At 39.9% G+C, this 17976-nt stretch overlaps 1 protein-coding gene across 2 annotated transcripts in view; it reads right to left on the bottom strand.

The window, feature by feature from the left end:
* COL8A1 (collagen type VIII alpha 1 chain) overlaps positions 1-17976 on the bottom strand; it is a 95202-nt gene that overhangs the window by 27709 nt on the left and 49517 nt on the right. For both annotated transcript variants that reach the window (XM_067301411.1, XM_067301405.1), the window contains exon 3: positions 7104-7219. The gene's annotated coding sequence lies outside the window, so the exon portion shown is untranslated. The remainder of the gene's footprint in view (positions 1-7103; positions 7220-17976) is intronic.

Genomic DNA, 17976 nt, shown 5'->3' with positions numbered 1-17976 from the left:
TGTATGACTATCTATTACGCTTTTAAGCCAGGTAGAGCAGACACTTGGTTCCAGGTACTGTAAAGAGAATCTGATGAAGGAACCGGAGAACAAAATATGTTTTGTAACTCAAGATACAGAAATAGCTGTCTCAAGAAGTATATGTAGGAGAGTTAGAGAGTTACCCACATCCCTAAATCTCCTATTGGGGATACTGGTGGTGCTCAGGGGATATGGACCACAGAAGGAGCTTGCATGCACTCCCTAAACAGCATCTCCTTTTGTAACATTCAGAGAGAGACTACTGGGGAGATGGACCATTGGTCTGACTCAGAAAGGCATTTCTTATGTTCTTAAAGTTTCTTTTCTGATGGATCTTCCCCTGGTTATTTTTACTTGGGGTTGTTGTTGTTGTTTTATTATCCCTTTAAGAAACTCTGCAAAACTCATCACAGCCTACTTTGTGGATAAATGCTAGCATTGTTTGCTCCTGCTGTACTTGACAGGAAGGCTTCTGAATCCTATTTTTGTCCTTCAAGGCTAGCTCTCCCATCCAGGAATGAGTTGTTGATCCATTATTCTATTATTTGGAGGCCAAGTAACATGGTGTTTGGTTGCCCTATTTCAAAAACTCAGTCCTGATATAGACCCAGACATCTACATATTATTAGTCTCTGAGTAAGGTCTTGTGGGCTGAAACTGTTGAGGTAAATCTCTGTAGTGTTGAAGTACTAATCTTGTGTGCATGCATAGGAACCACAGCATAAAACTGAAAAATAGTTTCTACCACTGCCCTTTGGCTTTGTCATCCTACAGGTAGTCCTAAACCACTGATATGGTTTGTGTTACATGAATGAAACAAAATCTTTTGGATGTTCTCAAGAGCTATGGCAGGGAGATGTGCTATAGTTGAAGCCCAGTAAAGAAAAAAAAAAAGGCATTTTGGTCTTCACAGCAGACATACCTATTTTTTTGATACATTCTCCACTATTTTGGTTCTTTTAATTCCACAGCAGCTGTAGCAGGTATTCTGCCTGAGCTTGAAGGACAAGGTGTGCAAAGTATCCAGGCATTTGAAGTTGGAGACAGGTCCCTCATGGCACTGCCAGATGTGCCAGTGGGAGTTGGAATTACCTGGAAAATCCCACTTGGCACCTCTCAGCACCTGTAGGAACCAACATGGGCTTGAGCACTTGGCCCTCATTGTAATGTGCACAGCAAACTCCTAAGGTACAGTCACTTTGACATAAGTCAGGGGTTGCAAGGATAGGAACATACAGTAAAAGCCCCTTTGGAAGATTAGAAGAACTCACCTTACAAAAATTTAGTCCAAACCTGGATCACCTGTTCTATTTTTACTATTTAATCCCATTCACACTCTAAGATGTCTCTGAAATTTCCAAGCCCAGGGGAGACCCATTCTCAGAGAAGATTAATGTAGAAGTAGCTCACTGGGTTTCTTGCTTCGGCAGTACAAGCCTGAAATACTGAAAGTAATGATTTCACAAAAAGCATTGGTTGCACTCACTTCCTAGGTACATAAGTAATAAGAATGTTTTTTAGATTTCTGAGGTTATATACCTCCAGGAAAACAGACTACACTTGCTTAAAATTTAGTTGAGTTGAGGAAATACAAATGTCACCATCAGTGTTTCACAGACCAAAGCTATAGCTTTCCTAAAGGAGATGTTATAGTAATATTCAGAGGAGAGAATGAACTCGCTACAGGCAAAAATTGTAATAAAAATCATCATAAAAAATCAGCCCCCTACAAGTCGCCTTTGGTTCAACTGCAGACCACAGGAGATTTCTCATAAAAACATTTAACATTTTAATGTGACTATATATTGGATGGGAAAAGAGGAGTATCACCTGTGAAGAGTTAATATTTTAGGCCTGTTCCTCATCATGCTAAATCCAATACTGCATTTTCAGCAACAAAACTGCAGGCCACTTGGATTAACCGAGACTGGGTAAGCCTTTTAAATTGTCAAATGTCAGATGAAAGAATACCAGGGCAGTTGGGGCTGGGTAAGCGTTAAACCTTGTTCGGATGGTGTGTCCTCAAAGAATCGCAGAGTGCCAAACACAGAGCTTCCCATGTTCTTTTAGGATGAGCAGAGATGCCAAGTGTACAGAATTGGAAACCGTCTGTGAGAGTTTTTTCTTTGCTTGATGTTGTGCAGACAGCAGAGACAAAATACCAAAAATGCTTGAAATCCTTATGACCTTTCATTGCAAACTGTGAACTTTGTCCACTAACCTCAAATTTCTGTTTACACTGTCAGCAGAGACTCCTTGCTCTATTGCCTTTTCTTTCTCTTTCCAGCTTATCGTGTACTGAGTGACAGCTTCACAAACACTACACGGGAGGGGGGACCTGAGCACATTCCAGGACTTTTGCAGGTTCAGAATACTAAGTCTGCATGTTGTGGGTTGCTTAAAAATATCTGTAATGCAAGCAAAGTGGCACGAACTATGCTGTTTGCGCACAAAGCAAGTACTCTGCAGCAAGCTTTCGCCTCGCCATCAGCTGGCGTGGCTCGCATTCCCACACTGCGTGCCAACACTACGCTGCTGCTGCAAAGCTGCCCCATTTACACCGTCTCCCATTTACACCAGGAATACGCACAGGCTACTGTCGAGTAAATGGTCCAAAAATGCATTCAGTAAATACTGTGTCAGCTTCCTGGCTAAAATATTCCTGATTTCAGCATTGTGCTTCCGTATTCATCTACCCTTTGTAAATCATGAGCTAGACTGCTGCAGTGAACAAGTATAGGGGACATTTGAGATGTATCAAGCAGAAATTGTTCCTATGGAATACTACTATGAACTGTAATATTTCACACTGCTAGCATAGAATATTGCAGTTTAAAAAGGATAAAAATATCCTTAACCTGTTTCTTAAAGAAAAAACAACAACTGCATTGAATTCCTTTGAAAGTAAATAAAAGGTTGAACTATATAGGAAATATTTTGGCTGATGATTCATTTACTAACCTGATACATTCATGAACTATCATTATCAGTTGGGCAATTCTTCTGACTGTATCTCAAATTTTATTTCAATACTGTGATAGCAATCCCTGAACTTTACAAGGCAAAGGTATTAACAAAGGTCCTTCTTCTAAACTCTTTATGGTCTAGCAAACAGTATAGAAAGGAGGCATTTCCTGAGAGACTGCTGCATAGTAAATATACTGGTGTTTCCTAAAGAAACTCAGTGTTTTCATTAGGAATGATTCCTTTGATAAATTAGGTCCATGAGGCTTTTTGGAGAAGACTGTTCACTTAGTGCTACTTTTTCTTGGGCATAGAAGCTATGGAAAAATGTGTGGAGACATTTGCAAAGTGATAACTGCAACTATGCGCACTACATGTTGCTGTTACTGAATTATCTGTTAACAAACTACATCCTTCAGAGCTTCCTGGACCCGCTTGTCTGTTCTACACAAATAGGAGGATTTATGCTTAATGCAAAATCCATAAAAAGACTACTGTTTGGTACAACTGTTTCCCAAACCAGACAGGCATGTCCCTCTGGTCTTCAATGAACTTCCTGCTATCAGTGTAAAAATCTGCTGTCTACTACTTTAAAATATCTCTGTTCAGCCTAAGCAACTTGAGTGAGCTATTTCCCCTCACATTGCAAAGGTGCAGTCACAGCATGTCCCAAGTCCAAAACCCTGCCAATGAGCTTGTCTCCAAAGGTCAGAAAGGAGCATGTGGACGTGTGCGTGCACGCGTGGTTGTTTGGGGAGCAGGGGACTAGAGAAGCAGAGAACTGAAGGAGCAGCGGGTCCTCAGGTCTTCCCTCTGCACAGCCTGGGATCATAAACTTGTCATCATGGTCACTAACAGCAAGCAGCAAGTGTCTGTGGAATATCCGCAAAACTTCTGATTTGTGAAGGCAGGTTTATCTTGTTATTTTTCCATATTCCTCAGTACTAGAGCTTTCTGTGTCGAGTATCATTACCAAAACCCCAAACAAGCCCCTCATCTTCGAAATACAGACAAAAGCAACCATTTGGTTTACTCACAGTAATCTTTGGCTTAGTTAAAGAAGTCGCATTTGCCAACAGGAAAAGAAAAGTGAGTTTCTGAACTACTGAGTAACATTGCTACATTTGGAAAGGATTTTTCTTTTTGTAATTCCCCTTTAATCTCCTCCCATCCAGAACTGCTGAGAGGAATCTAAAGCTAGTTTTTCAAGAGTGGCTAAAGGAGTTAGGCAACTGACTCCTGTTTAAAATCAATGAATGTGTAAATACAAGATAACATAAGCGATATGAGGTTTAATTCCACTGAAAATCACCTAGTCCTTCCACCTCCACCGGTCAGACAGGGAAAAGGAAGGCTAGCAAACTAATCCTCATTATCAGAGAAGCAGGGATTGAATGGAGGAACATAAAGCACAGGAAGATGTGGAGGAAACTGAGGACAGAGAAGACGACTGTGTTGGTGAAGTTTGTACACTGAGAGGCATAAAGGGTAGTTCAACAGGAGAAAGAATAGAGAGAAAGAGTATCAGACTATATAAACTGAAATTTTACTTTCAGCCACTTAAGTTTTCTGTTGATTTTGAGACAAGACCTCAGTAAACCCACATAAAATTGTTTAACTTACATCACCTCACTCAGTCCCGATGAATTCAGCACAATAAATTTTTTCACTCTACTTGCTGATCAGATTAGTGTGTCTCAAGTTAAGCTATTCATTCTGGTAACCTTTCTGAATAGTTCTCTTTTTGTTCATTTCAATCGTCTTTTTTCAATTTAAAAATATTATTAAAATACCACATTTGGGTGGGTAGTGACGGCCATGACACTGGAATAAAGTGTAGAAAAGCCAAAGCAATTTGAAGCAAGCTAGACATTCTGAGTACATTTCTAAAATACCTTATTGCTTAAATAAAATAAACTTAAATCCTTTAGCCTAGCAATTACTTTCAGATGTTTGATTGTTTATTTTTAAAGAACTGTTGCATTGACCATTTAGAACTGACAACCCTACTTCGATATCTTCACAAGTTTTCTTTGAATATCAGCTTCCTGCCTTACATTGGAAACTACACACTCATCTTCATTGTCTCTTGTATTTATCTTCATAGGCTGTGTTTTATTTTATTGGAGGAAAATCTTAGCAGAGCTGTTTGTGGCAAGATTTAGTTACAGGAAACCCGAAAGCTAAGCCTCAGTTTCAGCTGAGACAATTAGATTGTTGATTTTGGTGGGAGCTCAGGACTTCTATTGGACCCAAATGCCTTTCAAGTGTCTTTGTGAGTTGATGCCCAAGTCTGAAAATTTTCTGGATTCTTGCTACAGATACAGGGCTTTGTTTCCTTTTAATTTGAGGGATATTTCTAACCAGATCTGAATGTTTTGCTGAAATGCTTTTCCCTTCACTGGAATAAATAAAATACATAAAATAAATGGGAAATAAAATAAAAAGAGAATAATACATTTTCCACAACTTCCCACTCTTTTAGGGTTTTTTTCTTAATTCTCTGTGCCTTGATATCTGTGAATTGTTGAGGACTGTGTGTTTTTCTCAAAGCAATTTTGTCATGCATAAAAAGTACTAAGTGCTAATTTGTAATGGCTAGCTTAATCATCGCTTTTAACTGTCTGGTAAGCGTATTTAACAGCTCGTATTACTGTTTCATCTGCTGTAGGTAAAGGACTCTAAGAAAAGTGAACACAAACTTTTTTTAAGTGATCTATATGATTATATAACACAGGAAGATCTTTATGGAAAGGTTTGAAGAAATTACTAATATAAAAAGCAATATTCTTATATGCTGTTTTAATCAACTACTATAGAACCTCTACAGCAAAGTTATCGGTGTCCACTACCACTCTTGGATGGATTTTTTATTGCTAGGTGGACTGGGCTCTAAACCTTTCTTATGGATGCTCAGGAAGAATTTAAATACTAACTGGAAAGGATATTGTTCTCCACTATTGCTTTGTGGGCTAGAACCTTTGGCTATACTTTTTTTGTTGTTGTTACCCTTTTACAGCATCCAGTCAAGGGCAGGTCACGCTAGCCAGTACTGGGGGCAATGGTTACCAGGGACAGCTCTGACAGCTGGCAACTGCCAGAGGTCCTAACGCCCTGGAGCTCTTCCGGTCCACCCCCGCGTCCAAAGAAGCTCGGTGGTTTCACAAAGCGGGGTTTTCATCACAGCTGCTGTTATGGAGCTGCATGTTTAGAGAATCGTGTTTATCGGACCCTACCGGTTTCGTTTCGGTTAAATTCAATAGGGTTTCTCTGCAAGAGGGAAGCGTGATCAAGCCTAGCTCATCCTCCTTAAAAGGCCATCAGAAGGCCTGAGGAATTTACGTGACTTATTCTTAACATGTGGAGTCTTTTAATTAGCTATCTAAAAACCAAAACAGAATGCAGGACACTACTGCAATGTAGCTTATTAAGCAATAATGCATTTTTTCTTCCAAAAGTCACACTTGAAAACAGACAATAGTCATAGGCATAAGATGACTGTGGATACTATGAGCTAATGTCTACTTGTCAGAAACTTTTCCGTTAAGGCTTGAAGTGATGTTTAACATATTCTTCCCACGACTGAGCTAAACTAAACATAGTATTAAACATGGATTTCCCAATGAATGTTACTGCTGTTTGCTTTTACATGCGCATATATCTGCAAACAGACATATGTGTTGATATGTTATTTTGGATATCAAAAGTACCTCAATAGCATATATTCTCAGGTTATAATGGTTTTGGCGTCTTTCTAATGAAACCTGTCCTTAATCTTTCCTGACTGTAAAAATAGATTTAAAACAAGATTCTTTAAACAAACATGAAATGCCAAAATTACATGTATTCTCCTATTAAACAATGGAGAATGACTGAAAGTGTAGGTTTTCTAAATTACCTAGGAAAAAAAATATGCTGCTGCTGATGATCACCAAAACAATATGTACCAAATATTTTTCCATAGGAAATTCAAATGCTCTCGTATATAGCAAACACTTAAACAACTTATCAAATCCTGTATCAGTGACAGCTTTCAGACAACCTCAGTTTTAATCCTTAGCACTTTGGTTTTGACATTATGGATAACTCACTAAGGATTTCAAAGTAGGTATACTTACATTTAGCTTTCAGGAAAGGGCAGAAGAAGGACAGTTTGCTTGCTTTTCACTTTGAGAGGCCTGGATTTCCTGCTTGCGTTAGTCCTTTCGGTATTTTGTTGATCTTCAGTTGGTCCCTAGAGGAGGAAAAAAAAGAGATTGTAAGAAGTGCATGGGCACACTGTTGGTATTATCCTTTTTTGCAGAAATATTACAGAATATTAGCCAAGATTTTCAAATGTAAGTGGCTTAACTTAGTCTCTTAATTCTACATTCAGGCTCCTTGTTCAAGGTCTGCTGTTCAGCAGTATGAAAACCTGGCAACTCATCCACTTTGAGTAGCATTTTCAGTTAGTCAGTACCTGTGAAAACTGATGCAGCAGTTTGAAGATGGACTAAAAATCCTGTTGTCAGGTACTTTTGCTTGGCAATCCTGAAACAATTAGGTCTTAAATCAAAAGCTGCGTTTTGATTTCAAGAAAAGCTCTTTGAGTCTTGTCCCCCCACTTCGGCTGAGACGCCGTGTGCCTCTCACAGAACAGCAGGTACAGGATTGGTGTTTTGAGGCACAGCTGAAAAACTTCTACTCAATCTCATCTTTCTTCACATGCATCGCCCCACGAAAACACACACACAAACCGCTTATTGCAACGTGCCATGTGAAGTCTGTGGTTCAGCTTGGGACTTTGTTGGGCTGCCCCAAGAGCCCAGGCTCAGGCCAGTGCCGGCCCTACATGCCCCTGCTCCCCGCCATGGCCGCTGACCCAGGCTAACCTTAGAGAGAGCATTTGGGGAGGGAGGAAAGCTGGAAAGAAATATTATCCTCATGTCCACATGAGGACACCACAGGAAAAAAAGCTTGAAAGAAGGAAAACAAGAAGGAAGAAGGTGAGTGATTCCATTTTATTTTTAAAGGGAATGCCAGCTATGTGTTACAAATAGCCAAGGGAAAAAGTGAGAGAGAAAAACAATTTCACACCCCATCATCAAGGGATAGGAGATAGTGCCCAAGTGCTGCGGATTTTTGTGATTGGTTTCATCCAATACATCTGAGTTGGATAAAGAAATGAGCATTTGGCGACTTTCCTGAGTGGACTCTAAAGCCTGGAGAGCAGAAATTGCCAGTGCCTCGTCCACAACCTCATTGCCATTTGCTTCCTGGTCTTAGGAAGAGCAGCTTTTTATCGTTTATCCTGCCAGTAGGCCCTCTCCTTTAACCAGTGGGTCAGTAATTCAGATCGCATCTACACCTCTTCATCACTTTTAGAGGTGGCTTCGGGCTCCAAAGCTCAGCTCTGGATGCAAACTTCTCTATGGCTTGAAGGTGCATAGGTTTGGGGGTTTGGCTCAGCCTGTCATGCAGGTGAAGGAAAATCACAAATTCAGAGCTAGCTTTGAATAATTAGCAAAACAGACAGCTGCCCAGTTATAAGGGGATGGTAAGCTGCTTTGCCTGTGCTTGAGGAGAGAGAGATTTGGCATTTCTGCCATCACAGCTCATTGCTGCCTGCTGTCCGCACAGCCCTGGTTGCTGCTGCTGGCTCTGTGGGATTACAGGGAGGGTAAAGGAGTGCCGGTGTGCCTCCGAGTGCCCCAGGACAGCAGCAGCAGGGACAGCGGCAGGAGTCACAGCTGCCCTTTCTACCTCCAGCCGCAGCAGGGTTTCTCTGACTTTCTGTCCTGGTCCTGCCCTAATTCCCGTTCTTCCAAAGCCGGACTGACCCCTCCTTGACAGTCCAGAAGGTACAGAAATATGTGTAGACGGTGATGGCAGAGAGTGAGGATTTTACTAAAGCTTCAAATATAGTAAAATGGCACGCATTCTCCCCTCTCCCCCACTCTGCTGGCTGCAGGTGTCAGCTGGGGGAGGAAAACAATATTTTGTGTTTTCAATTCATATGCAGAAAGGCAAAAGCAGAAAGGCAGAAAATCACTATATATATATATATATATTTTATATATATATATATTCATGCTCTTAACACAAACAGCGTGACCCCCAATTCAGTTCACTAATCAGAAAAATATAGGCTCTATTTGAAGCATGTACTTAAGTCCCGCTGATTCCATATTCAGCATAAATGCAAATGACTCCTGGGGAGTGAGGTCTGTGTTGAACTGGATCTACTTAGTAAAATATTTTGATCTGGTTTGGGGGAGAAATAAGGAATCTGGTCAGTTGCTGCAAATGCTTATGTAGCAAATTCACTGGTATGTTCAGTGTTTGGGCTGTTTTCTAATAAACTTTTTAAATTTTTGTGAGCAAACTACTGTGGAATAGAACTCTGGGTGTGGAGAAAAGTCACAGGAATGTGTACACATAATTATGTCTTTCAGAAGTAGCACGCCACACAGGATTTCCTAAACTGTACCAGAAAATGTTGACATCCTGGAACTGACATTTGCAATTTCAAATACCAGCTTTCCAAGCATAATTAGTGTCCTTGTAAATGTTTCAGTTAAAACTGGGGCTCACTCTGGACAAGCCGGTCCATCAGTTCTAAATATTTTTTTGGCATTTATTATTTCCTTTTCCAGTATTCCGTGAAATGACATCTGTGACATTTAAAGTGAAGAAGTAGTAAAGTGAACTTGCCTTTTTTAAAGTATTTCTTATATTTACAGAATCACAGAATAGTTAGTTGGGGTTGGGAGAGACCTCTGGGGATCATCTGGTCCAACCCACTCTGCTCAAGCAGGGTCACCTAGAGCAGGTTGCCCAGGGCTACATCGAGCTGAGTTTTGACTGCCTCCAAGGCTGGAGACTCCACAACCTCTCTGGGCAACCTGGTCCAATGTTCAACAACTCTCACAGTGAAGAAGTATTTTCTCATGTTCAGACAGAATTTCCTATGTTTCAACTTGTGCCCATTGCCTCTCATCCTGTCACTGGGCACCACTGAGAAGAGTCTATCCCCCGTCTTCTTTACACCCTCTCATCAGACATCTATAAACATTGCTAAGCTCCCCTCTGCACCTTCTCTTCTCCAGGCTAAACAGTCCCAGCTCTTTCAACTTCTCCTCATATTGATCCTCATAATGATCCTCCAGTCCATTAATCATCTTTGTGGCCCTTCGCTGGACTTGCTCCACTATGTCTATGTCTTTCTTGTCCTGGGCAGCCCAGACGTGGGCACAGCACTCCAGACGTGGCCTCACCAGGGCTGAGTAGAAGGGCAGGATCACCTCCCTCGACCTGCTGGCAACGCTATTCCTAATGCACCCCAGGATACCATTGGCCTTCTTGGCCGCAAGGGCACATTGCTGGCTCATGCTTAACTTGTTGTCCAGCAGGACTCCCAGGTCCTTCTCTGCAGAGCTGCTTTCCAGCAGGTCAGCCTCCAGCCTGTGCTGGTGCCTGGGGTTATTTCTCCCTAAGCGCAGGACCCTGCGCTTGCCTTTGTTGAACTTCATGAGGTTCCTTTCTGCCCATTTCTCCAGCCTGTCGAGGTCCCTCTGAATGGCAGCACAGCCCTCTGGTGTATTAGCCACTCCTTCCAGCTTTGTATCATCTGCATCTGCATCTGCATCTGCATCATTGCTGAAGGTGTGTTCAGTCCTATCGTCTAGGTCATCAATGAAGAGGTTAAACAATACTGGCCCCAGCATCAACCCCTGGGGGACACCACTAGTGACTGGTCTCTGGCTGAATGCTGTGCCACTGACCACAACCCTTTGAGCCTGGCAGTTCAGCCAGTTTTCAGTCCACCTCACTGACCACCTACCTAGTCCCTACTTCGTCAGCTTGCCTATGAGGATGTTATGGGAGACAGTGTCAAAAGCCTTACTGAAGCCAAGATAAACAACATCCACTGCTCTCCCTCATCCACCTAGCCAGTCATTTCATCATAGAAGGCTATCAGGTTGGTTAAGACCATTTCCCCTTTGTAAATCCATGCTGACTACTTAATCAAAATACATGCAAGTTGTTTTTATTTGTAATTCACCTTCTTTTCCTCCTGCCAGTGTTCTTTTTTCCTTTAAAATACCTATGATTCATATCCTCCCTTACACAAAATACATAGACACTTTTACATAACTATAGCTCTCCTCTAGTCACACACCAAAATATAGGTAGAGGATATGAAAATTACTTATGACAGATGAGTCACATTATTACTTAGTTCTAAGCCATGAGAAAAATGAGACAGAAGGGGTAGGAATCAGAACAGATCAAAACCCTTAGTGCTTTGTGATCCAAACCCACAACCATCTACTGAGATGCAAAATGTTCTTTTTTCACATAAAGTGTGAAAAAAAACATGAAGAGGTTTGTACTGCAAATGCTGGCAGCACACAATGTTGCAATTATTCTCAAGATTTTGAGATGCTTGAATCAAAACCAGGACTTTAAGCAACACTGTGGAAAAAACATTTTTATATTCCTTTGAAAAAAAGAAATTACCACAAATGCTTCAGAAATGGTGTGGCAAGTTTCTACCAGTGACCATTAAATAAAACAGAAACAGGTAATGCCATGACATCCTCTCTCTTTTTTCTTTTTTCCAAGATAGTAAATTCAGAATCATTCAGAGGATACTCCTGTTAGGTTTATTAGAGTTCTGTGCTGCTAAAAAGAACTTGCATGTTCTGTTCTGTGAAAAGAATAGTTCTGATGATCTTTTATTGGTACTTTACTACTACAGCACGTGGCTAAATTAGTCTGGGTATTAAACATTATCTTGCTTCCTATTTAAAGGGCAGTAAATAGGATCGGTCACATTGGGTACATTGACACTTGGTTACTGCTTGCTATTAGACTTCAGAAGAAACATTAATCACCCTATCTGGTGCAATCAGGTAAAAATGTCTGTAATTTGGGTCACCACTAGGTGAACTAAGTGTTCTGTTTCCTTAAACCTAAGTGTTCGTTCTTCTTATTCTCTCCCTTTGATCTAATATCCAAATGGTGAGCTCAAGTCAGCAAGACGCTAAGTATTTTGCATGAGTTCAACAGCAACCTCAAGCCTTGGGAAAGGATCTGCTTTTTTCAATGTCTGATGGAGGCAGGCAGGGCCCTCTGTCAAAATGAACGATGAGACTTCTTTCCTGCAGGCACAACGGGTGCTTCAGATGGGGACCTCATAGACACTTTAAACTGCCAGACCCCACTTCAGCAAAGTACTTAAGCACCCGGGGGATCTAAACACATGTGTGGTCACAGGGCTTTCCTTGACTATGATAACTTAAGTGCAACTATTTATGTGCCGGAAGTTCTGCACAAGTACCATGCAGGATGGGAGTTGAGCTGTGTTTCTCAACATGCCAGTGAATTAAGTGGCAAGTGTTAGCTCTGCTTAAAAGCACTTGTCTGTCACAGATAACACCAGGTACTGAAAGCAGAGCCCAAAACATGCCCAAGAACTCTGCTCCCCATTTCTTCTCCCAGCTACTAGTAGGAGCCCTGTTCCTCCCATTCCCCGTTAAAATCTGTCATTTCCTCATATGGTGACAAAAGTAGCTGTTCACAGTGCCACACCATGCTGGCCTGCACTGGTTTTACACCACTTTTTTTTATGCTGTGTAGCAGAGTTTAAGCACAGAAACTGAACATATGATTTATGGTAAATCAACAGGAAAGATTAAGGATTAAAATTTCAGAACTGAATGGGTGGTCTTATCCAGACAATTACTGTAGACTTTATTGAGAGAATTACCTGACTAAATAATCTGGAAACATCACAACGCTTTGATTAGTTGTAAAAGTGTTATGTTAAGCCAATGAAAGCAAGCTCTCCTTTTTCTCCACCTTTAATTTGCCTCATCATGCCTGAGGAATTTCTCTACCTTCTTTATTAGTTCAGTATTTCAGAGGTGTTCTATAGGTATGAAACACATTTCCTATCATTTCAGAAACTTCGTTCTCTGTGAGTAAGCTATTGGAGGTTACCAGGGTGTGATTGTAACTTGCTAGCAAATAGATATACAAGTTCCATTTTGTTTAGTCCATGAAAATTCAGTGAAACAATTTATGCTTGCCAGACAATGTGTGAGATACTTGCACTGAAGTAAACATGGATTGATACTGGGTAACGGCAGATGATTTCTTCAGTGATAATGGAAGTATCATAAGCTTTGTGTTTTGTTAAGAGTGCCTTATAACTGTGCTAACCTCCTCAGGTTTTTCAGCCAAAGCAATGCCTACAAAATCACCTACCCCAGAAAAAGTTTGTAGGAGCACACTGAACTGCAATTAAAGAGTAGGTCTCAAAGTGCCAAGATTATATGGAGGTATTATTGGTCCAGACTGAAATTTTGCCAGGTCTTCAGGATGGAATTAGGTATTACTGTGTGTTCCTCTTTGGTATGTTTCTACACCATAAACTTGGACAGAATTTCAAATTTGCAATGAAATCTAAGCCCTGAAAAGACTACTGAATTTCTTTCTTGAAAATTTTCCTGATTCTAACTAATACATACAAAGATTTGCTAGTGACAGCCAACACTAGCTATTTCTGGGAGAGGTACCTGTAAAAGGAAACATTGGATATAAAGGGCATGGTGTAACTTGAGTTGGGTTATTCATGCATCCCTCTTAAAAAAGAAAAAAAAATGAATAGAAAACTTTCCAGTTCCTTACTGCTGCCAATTTCAACAAATCAATTCTTTATCCATCCTGGAATTTTTATCGGCTTAGTCCCATGTTATAAGGAAAAAATGAAGCAAAATGTACATTTTTGATAAACCTAATAAAAAGTCAGAACATATTACTTGCTAGCATCAGTGTGCAATGACAAAGTTGCTCTACTTACTTACCACAGGCATAGGTAGTTTTCCCTACCCTGATTAGCATCAGCCAGTTCTTACTGCTTTATTTGTTTGTTTGTTTGTTTGTTTGGCTAAATGACCTGAACCACACCAGATCCTTTCATGTGATTTTTCTTAAAAGGCTGAGTCATAGCACTGTGCTACCTTCTGGACAACATATGCAAAGGAATTGTTCTAAACATCATGAATATAACCACTATGAAAGATCAGAGAAAATGTAATTTTCTTTCTGGTCTTCTAGCACTGAAAAATTGCACACTGGGTTAAACACAGAGCAGAGCAGAACCTTGACTGGCACACAATAGTATGTATGGGGGGGGAAAAGAAAGGTAAATCATATCCTCTATTGCTAACACACAGATAACTGAATATTAGACACTGTACATCTTTGATCTCTGGCAAACAAAGAAAGCTTAAAGAAGATGAAATTTCCAGGCAGGTTCTGTGCTGGCTTTGTAGAATCTCACACCATAAAGAAAAGGCAAAACTTCTCCATTTAAGTCTCTAGAGCTCTGAGTTGATGAAGTAATCAAACATGTATCGCATTTACTTTTGAGAGTAATTAAGTGGTGGCACTCATGTACCTTAAGTTATGTACATGCTTAGATTCTTTGCTGAATCATAGGCTTAAATTAAATGACTGGACATGGCCCCCACACTTGGCAGAGAGCAAAATATCATTTACAGGGAAGTGTATTTTTATTTTTCATCATCATTTTTTCTCTTAAGTAAAATCAAGGCAATTAAAAATTATGGATAGTCTCAAATAAATGTGTATTTTCTACTCAGGTTGCTGTAAGGAAATGAAGAGGAACCCTGTCTACTATTATTAATCAAAAAGTAGAAATGTATCTGTATATTTCATCACAGAGTAGAAATACTTCTAGGTTTATAGAGCAAAAAGTACTGAGAATATCTTCAAAATGCCACCCTTGTGTCTAAAATGCCTCTGTGGATTGTAAAATATGACCCCCCCCTTATCTCCCTTAGGCATTCATGCTACTTGTTGCCCATTCCTTTTAAGGCAAGATTTCAGGAGTTTCCCATCACATGCAATCGGGAGAATTCCTCTCCATGCTAATATAGTGCAGGATAAAAGCTTATGCCAGTGGCTTATTTGGTCACCATTACAGTAGTATCTAAATATTCCCATACTTATGTTCAACACCTTGTGAGGTCCCATTTTGTGGCTGGGGAGCTGAAGCACAGAGAGACCAAACCCTCTCCCCAAGGTCACCCAGGCAGCACACAGGAGAAAAAGGGCAATGTCAAGGGGTATTCTTGCCTCGGGGCAGTGCCCTCGTCGCTGGGGCAGCTGAAGGAACAGGAAGCCTTTTCCAAGGTCAGCAGTCCCAACACTATACAAGGGAACTTTGTGTGTTTGAGGAAATTATGGTGCATCCCACCTCTTGAACTGTGTTTGACTTGAGGTGTAGCCTGTGATCTCAGCCAGATCCAGTGTCTCCTTGCCCCTTGCCTCCCTACCCCTAAAAAGAATGGCCTGCACTTTTCCAGGCACTAAATTGTTTTTATCTTAAGAATGTAATCAGCTACTGAAAGCTTATAGCACATGCAGTGTTTCTTCCAAGTCTTACATTTCTCTTCCAAAATTTCATGTGACTGTATCAGTAGTATTTATAGAGGAGCCTTTACGAGGCTCCAAGCTGTACTGCTATGCAATTCAAAGGCTTTAAAGACACAGCAGCTATAAGACGAAGTGCATAACAAATCAGAAATGATGCTCAGACCTGTCAGGCAGGCCTAATAAAATAAACATTTCATAGACCATTGAACATATATAATTAATAAAATGGGCTGGTAAAAATGAGAATGTTAGCTAAGGACTCTAAATGAAGCATTTAAGGACTTCCTCAAATATTTACACAGGAAGAGACAGCTCAAGCACTGCAAAATACAATAAGTTCTTAGAATTAGTTGAACTCCCACAGACAATGTAGGAACAGAAAGAACGTTTGGATGGAAATATAACTGAGAGGAGATTCTGGAAACAAATCAGCCATAAAAAGCAGCAGGAGTCCTGGCTTTGATGGATTTCTGAGACAGTTCTATAAAGAATAAAAAGATGTACTAATGCTAAGGAAAAATACCTCCATCTGATTTGGGCAGAAACAACTTGGTGATAAGAATGTTCCTAAACATAATCCTAAAGCTTCTGAAACTACAAAAGAGGATAGAAAGAATAGATTGATTTCCTAAATAAAGGTGGATTGTAAAACATTGGCAATGCTCTGGCCAGCAGATTGGAAATAATCTTCTCAAGTATAAATTAGACTTACCACTTAAGAATAATTAAGAACAAGTTTATAATGATGTTAGATTGTTCATTTAATTTTAAATTTTCATAAATACAGAGCTGAGTCTAATGTCAGCCTTTTCTGGAGGTGCAAAGAAGGCTTTTGAGAGAGTGGATAGGTTTTTGGTAGGGCGGATTTACTGCACCCAGACTGTTCTTTGTACAGGAGCCATCTGAATGTGGCGATATATTCTGCCAAAAAATAAAAATAAAAAAATAAAAAACCTTCTCTGTGCTGGAGTTTGCACTGCAGTTAATAGTAAAATCAAATTTCCTTGCATATGGGAGAACAATGCTAGCAGGTAACCCTTCTTTCTTTTACCCCTGGCATTTTAACTTGAATTCATTTGAAATTGTATGCTCCATCAGTTATAAAACCATTTTCTAGGTAACTTCCACCTTTCTTCCAGATGACATCAGGGTGACACTAGAGTCAAAGCGATCTATTCCATTATCACTTCCAAGATGAATCTACCCTTACTTGCTGCTGAGATTTTGCATGTGGTAGAAAATGTCTGACTTCTATTTCCATGACTTAAACTATTGTGAATTTAACAGTCTTAAAAACCTTCACTGGTATCCAAGTCAGAAGGAGGTAGGGAATTCCTAGAGACTTAACTATTATTATTGATTTTCTGTGGGAGGACCTCAGATACCATGTCCAGAAGCAGTAGTCTAGAACTATATAGCTGATAGGAATTAAACAGAATCTTTGGCTTTTGGAAACTGGAAAAATACCAGCCCTTTCTCTCCTCAAAAAATGATGAATGTAAATGAAAATATAAAATAGGTTATCTTCCAGTGCAGCTGGTTAATGACTTTATTTTTTAATCTAATAATAGTACAGGGTTGACTGGGATAAGTTTTAGGTCTGGTAAATATTAAAAAGACATTCCAAATCTTAGCAGGATAGCTGGCAGGTTGAGTAGATGATGCTTAAGAAGTTAAAATAGTTATGATAACAGTAAAACAAAAGATGTGATTATTTTAATTCAAAAATTGACTCAAATAGGATGAGGTCTGATGAGGGAAGATGAGTCAAATTGCAGATCTGACTGACAGAAATAACTGTGTTAGTAATCTAAAACAGAATTCCACACCTATTAACATCCTATTTTTGTATCAGTATTTCCAGGTAAATTTTTACTGGGGAAAGAAGCATGAAGCTCCTGAATGTAATGGGATTGGTCTGACAAAGGATGGGGAGAATTACATATGCTTTGACTTCCAAAAATGAAAAGACAAAATGATTCTTTCATTCTAAAATAAGCACTTATTTGGAGAAAGATAGAAAGACATTCCTATGGGTTTCTTTTTCTAAAGAAAAATCTTCATTAATTAGAAGTATGAATTCTTGCAAAGGTCATCAGTTCAGTGAGCATCAATGTCTCTAGCAGAGAACGTGAAGTGTGATGGTTTTAAGAATCCATGTATCATCTATATGGTAGAACCTATTCTGAAACTGAAGAAAGAAAGATGGGGTATATTGGGCAGAACATAAAAATACATAGTTAGCCTATGTTAGGCAGCTTACGAACACATGAAAAATAGTCTTGTTAGACAAAGGAACCACATTTCACAGAAGCCAAATCAGACAGAGGGCAAGTCATTTAACAGCTCTGTGCTAATGTTTCTCCAGCTGCAAAATAGTATTAACATTCACCTACCTCACAGCGGAACCTGAAAGAGGATAACTTAATTAACATGTGTAGTTATTTCAACCTCTTGGGTTGGAAGCTGTGACAGAGGCCCAAAATACTTGTTAGTGTTATTATTTCTGTACCCAGATGACTTGTTCACGTTTGCAACACG

This window comes from Apteryx mantelli, chromosome 1 (assembly GCF_036417845.1).
Source record: "Apteryx mantelli isolate bAptMan1 chromosome 1, bAptMan1.hap1, whole genome shotgun sequence".
NCBI classification, from domain to species: Eukaryota; Metazoa; Chordata; class Aves; order Apterygiformes; family Apterygidae; genus Apteryx; species Apteryx mantelli.
Note: the sequence above shows the minus strand (reverse complement) of the source record. Positions and strands in the feature narration are given on the sequence as shown.